This window comes from Mastigoproctus giganteus, chromosome 1, assembly GCF_048544385.1.
Source record: "Mastigoproctus giganteus isolate SK-2022 chromosome 1, ASM4854438v1, whole genome shotgun sequence".
NCBI lineage: Eukaryota > Metazoa > Arthropoda > Arachnida > Uropygi > Thelyphonidae > Mastigoproctus > Mastigoproctus giganteus.
In genome coordinates, this window is record NC_143575.1 from 248,940,891 (window position 1) to 248,954,696 (window position 13,806).

Here is a 13,806-nt window from a genome sequence, read left to right on the forward strand (position 1 = left end):
GATTTGCTGCTTTTTTCTTTGTATTTACATATCAGCAAAACTTCCATTTTCCCTATCTTTGAGCTCTTAGCAACTTCTCGTGCTAAGCCTTTACCATCATTCTAACTACATCTGTGATACTATCACATAGCTATTATATGCTTCAGAGGTTTTCATCATTCAACTGCCGCATGTTATCTTTTCGAGCTCTATGAAACTAGCCAGTTCCTTATTTATCCATTTTAACATTCTTATCCTGCTATATTTTCTTAACCCTGACCTCCAAAATTAACAGTGATCAGGTTCAACAGCCCAGACTCCCCTGATAAAGTACCCATTCATTTCATAAGCTGCATTACCAAAGACTTGACTGCATCCATTACATAAGATTCCCTAGACACAGGGTCAATAAGACCCAGACAATATTTCAGCTATTCATCTACTCCATACACAGAACTGAAACTGCTAATAGCTGGTTTTGAAAATGTTTTTATTTCATTTCTCCAATGAAAATTCCAGAAATCTGTTCATCATCATGCAAAGAGGAAAAGTGTAGGAATAATATCATGCCTAATCACATTGGTCATGTGCAATTATTGACCATGAACAGCCTTTATTGATGCATGCTTTCCTCCAAGTGATAATGCTCTCTGGCTTCACAACATTGAAGTGCCATCTGGAGTGCAGCCTGTCAATAATTGGCACTTGTGTTATTGATGGGCTGAAGTCCAATTGCACTTTTGTTGAAGCATGCAGGTTTCTATATTTGCATTTTTCTCACCAACAGTGAGCAAAATGAAAAAAAATCAATTTTGAATTCTCTTGATTTTTAAAATTGCACATATGTGGGATCACCAAGATCCCAATATCTAGAGTAACCATTCTTCACACTACCAGTTTTGGATTAATAGCATACATACATTCTTGAACTTCTGTGACAGTGAATTAAGATTATTCCATAATTCTCCTTTTCTTGCCCCCTACATGGTTTCTCCTCACTTGATAAGAGGCCAAGTAGCATCTTAAATTGTCATAGTCCTCTTTCCTGAAATTGTAAACTCTGCCTTTATCCTTTAAAAATTGAGATTAAAGGATAAATTTTCTCGGCACGAGCTACCTTAGCTCTGCAAGGTCATTCGCTTTTAAAAGTTTTGTATTGTCAACTATATGATATCCAGGTTACTGGATATGGTCAGGTACAGAATATTCTTGAACTAGTACTTTCTCTAACAAACTACTATAAATAAATCAACCAACTAGTTTAAAAACTTTGTTCCCATTCCCACGGTAAATTCCCCTCCCAATTGCTTCAATCAATAAGGGTCAGAACAAGCCACACACTTCCTCACCTTTATAATTAAATTAAAAAAAAAAGTAATTATCATTATTACACAAATCACATAACTATATTTTTAAAATAAATTAAAAATTCAATTATTCTGAAGATTTTCTTTAAACTCCATTCAAAGGTAATGAATTGGCACCATGGCCAAGGCCACATAACCTGAGTGATATATAACCTACATCACTGAGTTATATATAACATACATTTGAGTATCACTTTTTCAGCCAATGAAGAGTGCAGTCGTTGTTGACACTCCACTACACTGTTTCAATTTTAAAAAAAATTAACTGCATCTCTTATATTAGTGCTAAGTTTTTTTTTTTTCCAGTCCTATTTTTGCAGCCCAAGAATATAAAATAAAAAAAAGTAATTTATTACATGTTCACTTTATAAATTTTAAATAAACAAGAAGAGAACTAATGTGAATAACGACGTCATCTAACATTACACATCAACTTCATGTCAGGAGGAAAAGAAGGTATATTTTATCCTTCAGTCTGGTTTGACATTAAATTAATTCAATATTTAATTTTGAAGAAAATCAGACAAGAAACTTATTTCACACTTATGTCTTGTCTTGCATGTTCATGAATTTTGCATAATAGAAATAAGATCACGAGATTATATATTAGCAAAGGCATATGATGCCAGAAAGCAAGCTCATAATACAGCATCAACCAAACAAAAAAAAAAAAAAACTTTCTCATTTCAACAATCCACTAGCACCAAATGTTGGTCTAGTTCTGTCTTGAATCTATTTAAGCTATCAACTTCTACAATGACAGATGGAAGTTTGTTTCAGCAATCAACCACCCACTGGTTAGAGGTTAACTTCCGCACATCTATCCTATAACTGTCTTTCCGCAATTTGAATTTATGCCCATTCCAGGCGATTATTCTGAGCAAGAGGAATAATCCCATCAGCATTGAGCAGGCTCAAATTATTCAAGGCCTTATACACTTCAATCAGATCACCTCACAGGTGCCTAGTCTCCAGACACTAATTTGCAAAACTTAAACCTTTCTTCATGAGAGCAATCCTTTGTTCCATTCACTAATCTTGTCGCTCTTCTCTGTACTCGTTCCAGCAGCTCTACATCCTTCTTAAAATGAGGCCTCCAAACCTGTATACAGTACTCAAGGTGTGGCCTGACTTGCCTTATACAAAGGGATAATCACCTCCTTATTCCTGCTAGAAAAATTCTTGTATATCATTGACAAGACCACTTGAGTTACTCTTGCAGACCATCTGCACTGCTCAGAAAACTTCATGTTTTCTGAGCCAATTAATTACCCCCAGGTCCTTTTCATTCTCTACCACTGACAGTGTAGTTCCACAGAGTTGATATATTACTCTGAGGTTACTACTTCCCATGTGCAGTACTTTACATTTGTCAATGTCAAACTTCGGTTGCCAACTCTCAGCCCATCTGCTCAAGTTTTCTAGATCCTGTTGCAGCGGTGCACTGTCATTAACAACCCTGCCGACCTTCATATTGTTTGCAAATTTAGACATTAAGCCTGGTATATCATCATCAATAGCATTAGCATTAGTAGAGGCATTTGATGCAAGAAAGCAAGCTTATGCAGCATCAGCCAAAAAAAAAAAAAAAAAAAAACCACTTCCACTTCACCCCTCTGTTCGTTCAAAATACCTGTCCAGCTGAGCCTTAAACTTATTTAGGCTATCAACCTCCACCACAAGGGATGGCAGTCTGTTCCACCAACCAACCACCCGCTGGCTAAAGGCAAATTTCCGCACATCTATCCTACATCTGTCTTTCCTCAATTTGAATTTATGCCCTCTCAGGTGATTTTTCTGAGCTAGAGGAAGAATCCCATCAGCATTGAGCATGCTTAAACCATTCAAGGCTTTATACACCTCTATCAGATCACCTCGCTGGTGCCTAGTCTCCAGACAGTGTAATTTGCAAAACTTAAGCCTTTCTTCGTAAGAGCACCCCTTTGTTCCATTCACTAATCTTGTTGCCCTTCTCTGTACTCGTTCCAGCAGCTCTACATCCTTCTTGAAATGAGGCCTCCAGACCTGTATACAGTACTCTAGGTGTGGCCTGATCATTGCCTTATACAATGGAATAATCACCTCCTTATCCCTGCTGGAAAAATTCCTGTATATCATTGACAATACTCCATGAGCTACTCTTGCAGCCCATCTGCACTGCTCAGAGAACTTCATATCTGCCTGCACAATCACCCCCAAGTCCCTTTCATTCTCTACCACTGTCAGTGTAGTACCACAGAGTTGATACGTTGCTCTGGGGTTGCTTTTTCCCATGTGTAGTACTTTACATTTGTCAATGTTAAACTTCATTTGCCACCTCTCAGCCCATCTGCTCAACCTTTCCAGATCCTGTTGCAGCAGCATAGTGTCAGTAGTGTCCTTGACAACCCTGCCAACCTTTGTATCATCTGCAAACTTGGACATTAAGCTTGATATCCCATCATCAATATCATTTATAAATACAGAAAACAATAATGGACCCAACACTGAGCCCTGAGGGACTCCACTAATAACATTAGTCCACGATGAGCAGTGTCCATTGATTACCACTCTCTGTCTTCTCCCCCTCAACCACCCCTTTATCCATAGCAGCAATTTGCCTCCAATGTCACACTGCTCCAATTTGTGCAGCAGTCCTCCATGTGCAACAATATCAAAAGCCTTTCTAAGATCCAAGTATATAATATCAAAGTTATTCCCTGCATCCAGTTCTTTTGTGACTGCATCATAGTATCCAATCAAGTTGGTCAGGCAAGACTTCCCCTTAACAAAACCATGCTGTGTCCGAGCTATAACTGAAGTCTTGTCTAAATGATCCTGCAGTGCTTCTTTAACCAGTGCCTCCATTAATTTTCCTGGAACAGAAGTTAAGCTCACAGGTCTATAATTACTTGTGTCAGCCTTTGATCCTCCTTTGTGAATTGGGGTCACATTTGCACATTTCCAGTCTATGGGTACCTCCCCTGAGTCCAAGGAAGCTCTCATAATTATGGCTAAGGGTTTGCTTACTTCCTTTGCTGCCTCCTTTAATATAACTGGATAGATCCCATCCACCCCGGGTGCCTTTCTTGTGTTTATCTTCAACAGTTTCTCTTCCACTTTACTCCCAGTTATTTCAAGATTCTGTAGCTTACTGCTAGAGTTGAATACACCTCTGGCATTCCCCTTGCTGAATAACTCCTCATGTGTGAATGTCGATGCAAAATATTCATTTAGTTTGTTAGCTACCTGAGCAGGATCATCAACAGTTGACCCATCAATATCAAGTGGACCAATCTGATTCATCCCCTTCCTTCTAGAGTTTACATAAGTAAAGAACTCTTTGCTGTTTTTCTTTGCATCCCTTGCCAAGGATTTCTCGTAATCTGCCTTCGCCTGCCTAACCTCCTTTGTAACTTGGTTGCATATCAACTTGTATCTATCATAGGCTTCTGTGTCATGTGTTAATTTGTAAGTATCCCATGCATTTTTCTTCTCTGCCATATGCCTCATTAGTTCATCTGACATCCATTTTGGCCTAAACCTTGAACAATATTTCTTAGTTGGTATGTAAAGCCTAGTAGCTTCCAAGGTAAGTTCTTTGAATGCTCCCATTTTGAATTTGCTGTTGGTAACATCATCAGTTGGTCCCACTGTATAGAATTTAAATACTGTCTCAGTCCATCGTAGTCGCCTTTACGGAAGCAATAACCCTTCCCTTTACCCCTAATAGTAGTTACCTCTTTCAGTAAATCCCACTTCAGCACACTGTGATCACTGCCACCTAGTGGTTCATTTATCTGCAGATTCTTAATGCATGAAGAATCACTGCTGATAATCAAATCAAGAGTATTACTCCCTCTAGTTGCCTCCCGAACATGCTGATGTAGAAAACAATCATCCAATAAATCCACAAAAGCCCTGCTAGTGTGTGAGTAACCAGCCCCCAAATTCCAGTCAATATCTGGGAAATTAAAATCTCCCATTATAAGACTCTCTGATTTACTGGCCCACTATTTCCCTGTACAGTTCCTTATTATACTCATCAGAGTCATTAGGCCTATAGCACACTCCTACTCTCAATTTTGATCTCCCAATGCTTATGTCACACCAAACTGACTCAACACTGCACTGTCCAGCGATGTCGACTGGCTTCACTTCCTTGGTTTTTATGTGTTTCTTAACTAATAGCATAACCCCTCCCCCCTTCCTATCCTGTCTATCCTTTCTGTAGACGTTGTACTCCCCAAATTGCATTTCTGCATCCCTTATATCTGTGTGACACCACATCTCTGATATCCCAAAATATCTGCCTTCGATGTTTTGAGCAATACCTCAAATTCAAATTTATTTACTAAACTCCTAGCATTGGTGTACACGCAAGTATACCTGCACCTGTTTCTATTCTTAGCTACCCTAACACAACCCATGTGTTTACTTGTACCGCAATGGCTCCCAGCAGTCTCTGAAATACCATGCATCTTGTTTTTCAGGCTTCTGCTCATTCTAATAGAAGCAGTGCAAGAATCTCTTTCACCTCTGCCAGTGGCTACTGTCAATCTATTGGTCTTTGTCTCCCCCCAAGCTAGCAGTTTTCCGACCTAACACTGCTTCGATAGCATCAGCAAATATTCTTGCACCCTTTCTATTTAAGTGTATCCCATCCCTGTAGAAGCAATCTCTCCTGTTAACAAGTAGTCCAGGCTGAAAAAAATTCTACCCCTCGAGCCTTGCACAATCTTTCCAGGGCCGAATTGATCGACAAGGCTCTCATCATATACTCCCTCCTATCGTGTCTGGGCAGAATTGCAGACACTTTCAAATTCAACCCTAATTCTCGGCTTTTGTTCAACAGTGACCTGTACTTGTTAAGTAATTCTGCCGGTCTCCTACTCTTAATATTATTAGTGGCAACGTGTACAACTATATCACCTTTTGTGCCCTTAAAAGATGATATTCGCTCTACAACGTCATCAACCTTTGCCCCTGGCAGACATACCCTGGTCCTGTTCCACCTATCTTTTTTACAAAGCATGTTCCCAAAGCAATATCATTAATAAATACAGAAAACAACAATAGACCCAACACTGAACTCGGGGGGAACTCCAATAATAACATTAGTCTAGTAAGAGCAGTGTCCATTGATTACCACTGTCTTTTCCCACTCAACCATCCCTTTATCCATAGCAGCAATTTGCCTCAAATGCCACACTGCTCCAATTTGTGCAGCAGTCTTCCATGCGCAACAGTATCAAAAGCCTTTCTAAGATCCAAATATATGATATCAAAATTATTCTTTGCATCCTATTCCTTTGTGACCACATCATAGAATCCAATCAAACTGGTCAGACAAGACTTCCCCCTTAGCAAACCCATGCTGTGTCCAAGCTATAACTTAAGTCTTATCTAGATGATCCTGCAGTGCTTCATTAACTAGTGCCTCCATTAATTTCCCTAGAACAGAAGTTCAACTAACTGGTCTGCAATTACTTGTGTTGCCCTTTGATCCTCCTTTGTGAATTGGGGTCACATTTGCACACCTCCAGTCCATGGGTACCTACCCCAAATCGAAGGAAGCTCTCATAATTATGGCCAAGGGTTTTCTTCCTTCCTTTGCTGCCTCCTTTAATATAACTGGATAGATCCCATCCACCCCAGGTGCCATTTATGTTTATCTTCAACAATTTCCCCTCCACTTTGATCTCAGTTATTATAAAATCATCTAGCTCACTGCCAGAGTTTAATTCACCTCTGGCATTGCCTCCCTGAATAACTCCTCATGTGTGAATGTCGATGCAAAATACTCATTTAGTTTGTTAACTACCCGAGCAGGATTATCAACAGTTGAACCATCGATATCAAGTGGACCAATCTGATTCATCCCCTTCCTTCTAGAGTTTACATAAGTAAAGAACTCTTTGCTGTTTTTCTTTGTATCCTTTGCCAAAGATTTCTCGTAATCTGCCTTGACTGCCTAAACTCCTTTGTGACTTGGTTACAGACCAGGTTATACTATCATAGGCTTCCATGTCACCTGCTAATTTATATGTATCCCATGCATTTTTCTTCTCTGCCACATGTCTCATTAGTTCATCTGACATTCATTTAGGCGTAAACCCTGAACAGTATTTCTTAGTTGGTATGAAATGCCTAGTAGCTTCCAAGATTAATTCTTTGAATGCTCATTTTGCATTTGCTATTGGTAACATCATCGGTTGGTCCCACTGTATAGAATGTAAATACTGTCTCAGACTATGGTAGTCACCTTTAAGAAAGCAAAAATCCTTCCCTTTATCCCTGATGGTAGTTACCTCTTTGAGTAAATCCTACTTCAGCACACTGTGTTCACTGCCACCTAGTGGTTCCTTTATCTGCAGATTCTTAATGCATGCATATTTTAAGGCCTGGCCAGGCTGTAGATCACACCTTGGGAAATGTTAATTTATAACAGTGGTTCCCAAACTACTAAGATCTAAGGTTCCCTTCAAAAATGAAAACAAGTTCGTAGCCACCCTATATATATTCCCCTCGTGTGTGTGTGTGTGTGTGTGTGTGTGTGTGTGTGTGTGTGTGTGTGTGTGTGTGTGTGTACACTGGGTTTTCTGAAAAGAAAATTCAAAGTTATGTTTAAAACAACTCAACTTTATTCTTACGTAAATATATAATAATAACTTTAATTTATGATCAATTTGCTATACATATAACAAATAATTAGACTAGTTCCAGAGGATCATTTCATGGACCCCTGGATCAGGTCTATGGACCCCCGGACCCCAGTTTGGGAACAACTGACTTATAATATTAAAATATTAGATGGCATCATTAAGTATGCAAATTTAAACTATTTGCAGCCTTAAAAAAAATTTTAAAAAAAACTAATCTTTATACACCAATATGCCTGCTGACATGACTTATTTTGACATGCTCAATAGACAGGTCAAGTTGATATCCATATTGTTCTGAATCCAACTTTTCATCTGAAAAAGTTTAACCTGTAAGTCCACAAATGCACACTGACTAACAGTGCTTAGAAAGGAGGAAAAATCAAAAAACAAAACTGCTCAGTGGACATGAAGTCAATGGCTATACCACTGACTGGTGCAACAGCCATTTCAACACACACACACACACACACATATATATATAGGGTGTCTCAAAAATATTGGTACAAACGTTTAGGGGAGGTAGGTAACATCTAAAGGAATGTGAATCCCATGGGAACCCATAACCGAAAACGTCACGGGAAAGTAGTAGCAGAGGCACAAGAAGCAGAAATGACACAAGACAGTAATTAGTAGCAAACATTTATTTGACATAATATTAACAATGGAGTATGAGATGGATGCATTTCATGATGTTACAACAGATGCTCAAAGGTTCCGTCATGAGACGCGATGCATGCGTGACACCGACGCAGCATGGATTGGCGAACACGGTCGAACACACCTGGAGTTTCTTTGACAGTAGCAGCAGCGCAGATGAGTCTTGCCATGAGATCCATTTCCGTCTCCACAGGCTATTCATACATGATAGATTTGAGGGCCCCCCCACAGAAAGAAATCAAGGCTTGATAAATCAGGAGAGCGTGGGGGCCAGGCAACAGGTCCACCACAGCCAATCCATCGTCAAGTAACCCTGGTAGAACTTTTTCAAGAAAGATCCGATATTTAGCGGAGTTCATGCGGGATGGTAACAGGTATGGGCCAACTAAGCAGTCACCGACCATACCTGGCCACACATTTATTGCGAAGCAGTGTTGTGCCTCATGGGGGTGCACACCGTGTGGGTTGTCGTGAGTCCATACATGAGCATTGTGCTGATTGAATAAGCCTTCCCGAGTGAAATAAGCCTCATCCGTGAACAAAACACAGGCTGGAAAATTCAAGTCTTGAACACTTTCTTGGAGAAACCACTGCACAAAAGCTACACGTGCAGGATGATCTTGGAGGAGCAGTAACTGAACCCTTTGGAGATGAAAGGGGTGTAAGAAATCGTCGTGCCAGACACTCCGTGCACTGCAACGAGACACTCCTAAGGCAGAGGCAACGGCATGTGTGCTGGTAGTAGGATTATTCTGGACGGCATTCAACACTTTCTTTCATGGCGGGAGTTCCCGTCGAACATGGTCCGCCCCCCACTACTCCTGTCACCTCTAAATGACCCATAATCGCACAAATTTTGATGCACACGTGCAAACAAACAGTGGTCCGGTACATGTCTGTCTGGGAAGCGTTCTCCATAAATTTGTTGAGCAGCTCGTCCATTGCCCTTGCTAATCCATACACTAGGTGCATGTCTGCCAGGTCACAGTTCGTATATCGAAGCATGCTCTTCATGCGGCAAGTACTGCTTGAATAAGTAAACCTGAAATTTTCCCTCATGGGAACTGATGAACAACGCCGTCTACCGACTTACGGTGACGTTTCCGTGTTCCTATGCAATTCACATTCCTTTAGATGTGACCTACCTCCCCTAAACATTTGTACCAATATTTTTGAGACACCCTGTGTGTGTGTGTGTGTATATATATATATATATATTATTATTCTTTTGTATTATCATTCTATTGTGTCTTAATCTGTCTTTTGTGCATCGTTAATGCCATTGTTATTGCCATGTTGGCCAATTGAACATTATACGTGCCAGTGTATATACGTTTACAATAGTTCGATTTTCTTAAATACTGGTGTTTTTTTTAACATATAGGTATTGGCGTTAATACAATACTGGTCTTTAAGCTAGCCTTGTCTCGGTTATCTTAAATTCACATGGCCTATACATTTAGGATTTAGAAACTTATTGCGTATTGCTAAAGAAATTTTCATGATAATTACTGATGTTAATCACGAAAATTTCTTTAGCAATACGCAATAAGTTTCTAAATCCTAAATGTATAGGCCATGTGAATTTAAGATAACCTAGACAAGGCTAGCTTAAAGACCAGTATTGTATTAACGCCAATACCTATATGTTAAAAAAACACCAGTATTTAAGAAAATCGAACTATTGTAAACGTGTGTGTGTGTGTGTGTGTGTGTGTGTGTGTGTGTGTGTGTGTGTGTGTGTGTGTGTGTGTGTGTGTGTGTGTGTGTGTGTATATATATATATTGGTCAGTTTGCAATTGTGGTTTTACTTTTAAATACAAGTGCATAATAAAAAAAAAAAAAAAAAACAGCAGCAAACAGTGTTCCTGTTGTGACTGTCAAAGTCCCAAACACAACACCACCAAGTATCTCTCAATGAAGTTTGGCATAATTTATTAATGTATTAGAAGATTAAATGCACAAGGCATAATATTTCTTATGGGTTTAGGTAACTAACTATATACTATCAGTGTAGATACACGATAGTTTACCCATAAATTGGAACTATGTATGTAGTAAAGGCATCGTTTTAATTGCATCTCATATTGTGGGTGCCTTCATAACAAGATAGCTGGTATTGCACTACTTCAAATAAATAATGTTTCTCTAGTAGAGAAGACTACTGTTATTTATTTTCAGTGGATACCACCACCAAGAAGATCATCTCGAAGCTAGTGGGCTTCATCATCAGTGGGTGGGCAGGTACCCTGGTAATGCAACATGTCATCACAGTTGTGAAGTTATTTCGATCGTCTGGGTGGTGGTATCCACTGAAAATAAATAACAGTAGTCTTCTCTACTAGAGAAGTATTATTTATTTGAACTTTACACTATATATAAATAAAAAAAAAAAAAAAAACACCATACATAGTTCAAATTTATGGGTAAACTATGGTGTATTTACACCGATATTATATAGATAATTTATTAATAAACCAAAACCATGTCAAAGGCAGATGCAGCTTTTTTCCCTTTTTTTTAAAGCATAGCAAAATTGTTTATAGATAATACACTAGCAGAATAAGCAAAAACATTCCTTTTGGAGTAATAATGTTTGTGTTTTTTTTTTTTTTGGTAGTTGTTGGCGCATCAGCTTCTGTGGCCATAGTGAACCTCCCAAGGTTTTTGCAGTACTCTGATCCAAGCCCGAGGCGGAATTTGAACCCACGACCTTTGGGTTGCCAAGCAGGCACTTTACCAACCTGGCTAGCCCGGTCGGCAAGAGTAATAATGTAAAAATTATGTAATAATGTTACATTATTAATAAAAAATGATTAATAATGTAATAATATTAATGTAAACTTGTGTAAGGGCATTTATCCTCCCTTCTCAGGTGACCTTGTATTGCATTAAACTACGTAGATTTAAACATCCTTGAACTATGCAGCCCGATTTATTTTATGCTCTCAATGGAAAAAAACAATCCTGACCATTACCTAGAGTTCTGCAAAGAGCTTGTAATTAGGCATAAGGCAGATCCATACATTATGAACAGCTTAAAGAACTTATAATAAACGAAGAGGAAAATCAATAGACATGAATATCAACCAACAAAATTACAGAACAAGAGAAGAGGCATATCCAGTGTGGAGACAAATGTATTCCTGAAATATTGGCTTTTTTTTTTAAGCAATACTATTATTGCTAATGTTGGAAGACTAACACTGACATGTCAAGAATGTATGGACTTCAACACCAAGCATGATACACCATAATTACAATGTTTGAAATTTCTTGCAAGATATTTCCTAATGTATCAAGAAATAGCTGACTGTCCTACAAAATTACTTGATTTGATACCTTGAGACTTCTGCATATCAGATATCACAGAGGCAGATCTACTATAAGATACCTTTTTTCACCTCGAAGAATTATACTGTTAGATTATATTCATTTTTTAAATGAAAAGAAATTATGTTATACCATTTATCATCAAGAATTAAAAGTAAGCAATATCAATATTACAAAGTGAACATTATTAATACTAAAACTGAGATACTAAAATAATTGAAAAAAAATTTGTTTGTTAATATTGATAACAGAAATACCTTTGCAGATAACAGAAATACCTTTTCTGTTATCAGAAAAGGTATTTCAGATACCTTTTATTATACCTTTGCAGATAACAGAAATACCTTTGCAGAAATACAGAATGTATTTCTGCAAATAAAGAAAGCTATACCACATCCTGTATGATGAAAAACTTCAAAACTTCACAATTCTTAAAGACTTCCACAATAAATAATGTTATAGAAATTCTCTTATATTTTTTCATATTTTTTGTATTTTCTTATGATATATTATATATCATAAGAAAAATCTGTATGTTAAAAATACTATTTTTTTTTTTTTATCTAAGTCATTAAAACTAAAATTCATCATTATATTTAGTAGTAAAAATGTGATAACTAGTTTAATAGAGCTTTCTTTTAAATGTTAATACTGTAGTCTTTACAACAAAATAACTTAATTTAAATTCTCTACCTCTACAAATGATTTCAGTATTAATTAAAATGTACAATAACCATGACTTTCCAAACAACATAAATGTAAAAAATTTATCCATTAATCTTTAAATAGGAATGAAGCTGTACACAAAAAAATAAATATTATTCAGATAAGAACTTAGAAATGTATAAATGATTAGAATTAAGATAGAGAACACCCTATAGTTCAATAGCTTCCTTGAACACATTGAAATAAAACAACCACAAAATCATTTTTAAAATAGGAAACCAAGTGGTCATGACTAACAGGCTTCATAATAAACAAGCAACATGCCAAGTGGAAAAGGAATATAAACAAACTGCCAAAATTATAAATAATCAAAAGCTCTGTACATAATCTTAAGCACTGGAGGAATATATTGAGATTTATACACAAAATAAAACTCATACATGAGGAATTTTTGTGCAATATAAACAGATTCATTAAATCAATTTTTAAGATATTACTTTAATCAAATTCAAAGATGTTTTTTTTTTTTTTTATGAAATCTTTAATGAATGTAAACATGGTTCTATCAAATATTGGATCCATAATGATATTATGGACCCTATATATGATATAACAGGGCTGACAAGTAAGGCTTGATGTTTTCCTTTACAGCATTCTGCATGCTAGAAGTACCTGAAGGTATTATACATGAAGTGTGTGTGTGTTTTTTTTTTCTGAAAAAGTATTTGATCCAAGTATGAGAGAACTGTTCAAGGCTAATAAATAAACCATCCAACAACTTTAGAATATAATGGGCAACTTGATGCACAAGAGATATCAGTCTGGCAATTATGTACCATCACAACACACTTCCATTGTAGAGAAAATTCAGCTACAACATGTGTTGCCTTCTGATAGGATAGCATTAACAGTACTATTTCCTTCCATATGTTCACCAAGTGTACACAGTGGTTACTTGCCAACTACACAGTTTTCAATCCTAAACCCATTACAGTATAGTTCAGGTCTTTTATAAGAACTGGAAAGCCTTAACAACAGAAACTGAAGAAAAATATGACTATCAAAAAGGTTAAAATGAACTAACAATGGGAACAGAAGTTCAATTTAAATCATAATTGCAATGTGCCACTCCCTCTTTTATTAGGCATTAAGGTAAATA

At 37.3% G+C, this 13,806-nt stretch overlaps 1 protein-coding gene across 3 annotated transcripts in view; it reads right to left on the reverse strand.

Moving 5' to 3' along the window:
• LOC150091741 (uncharacterized) overlaps nucleotides 1-13,806 on the reverse strand; it is a 468,496-nt gene that overhangs the window by 353,367 nt on the left and 101,323 nt on the right. The gene's annotated exons all lie outside the window — the stretch shown is intronic.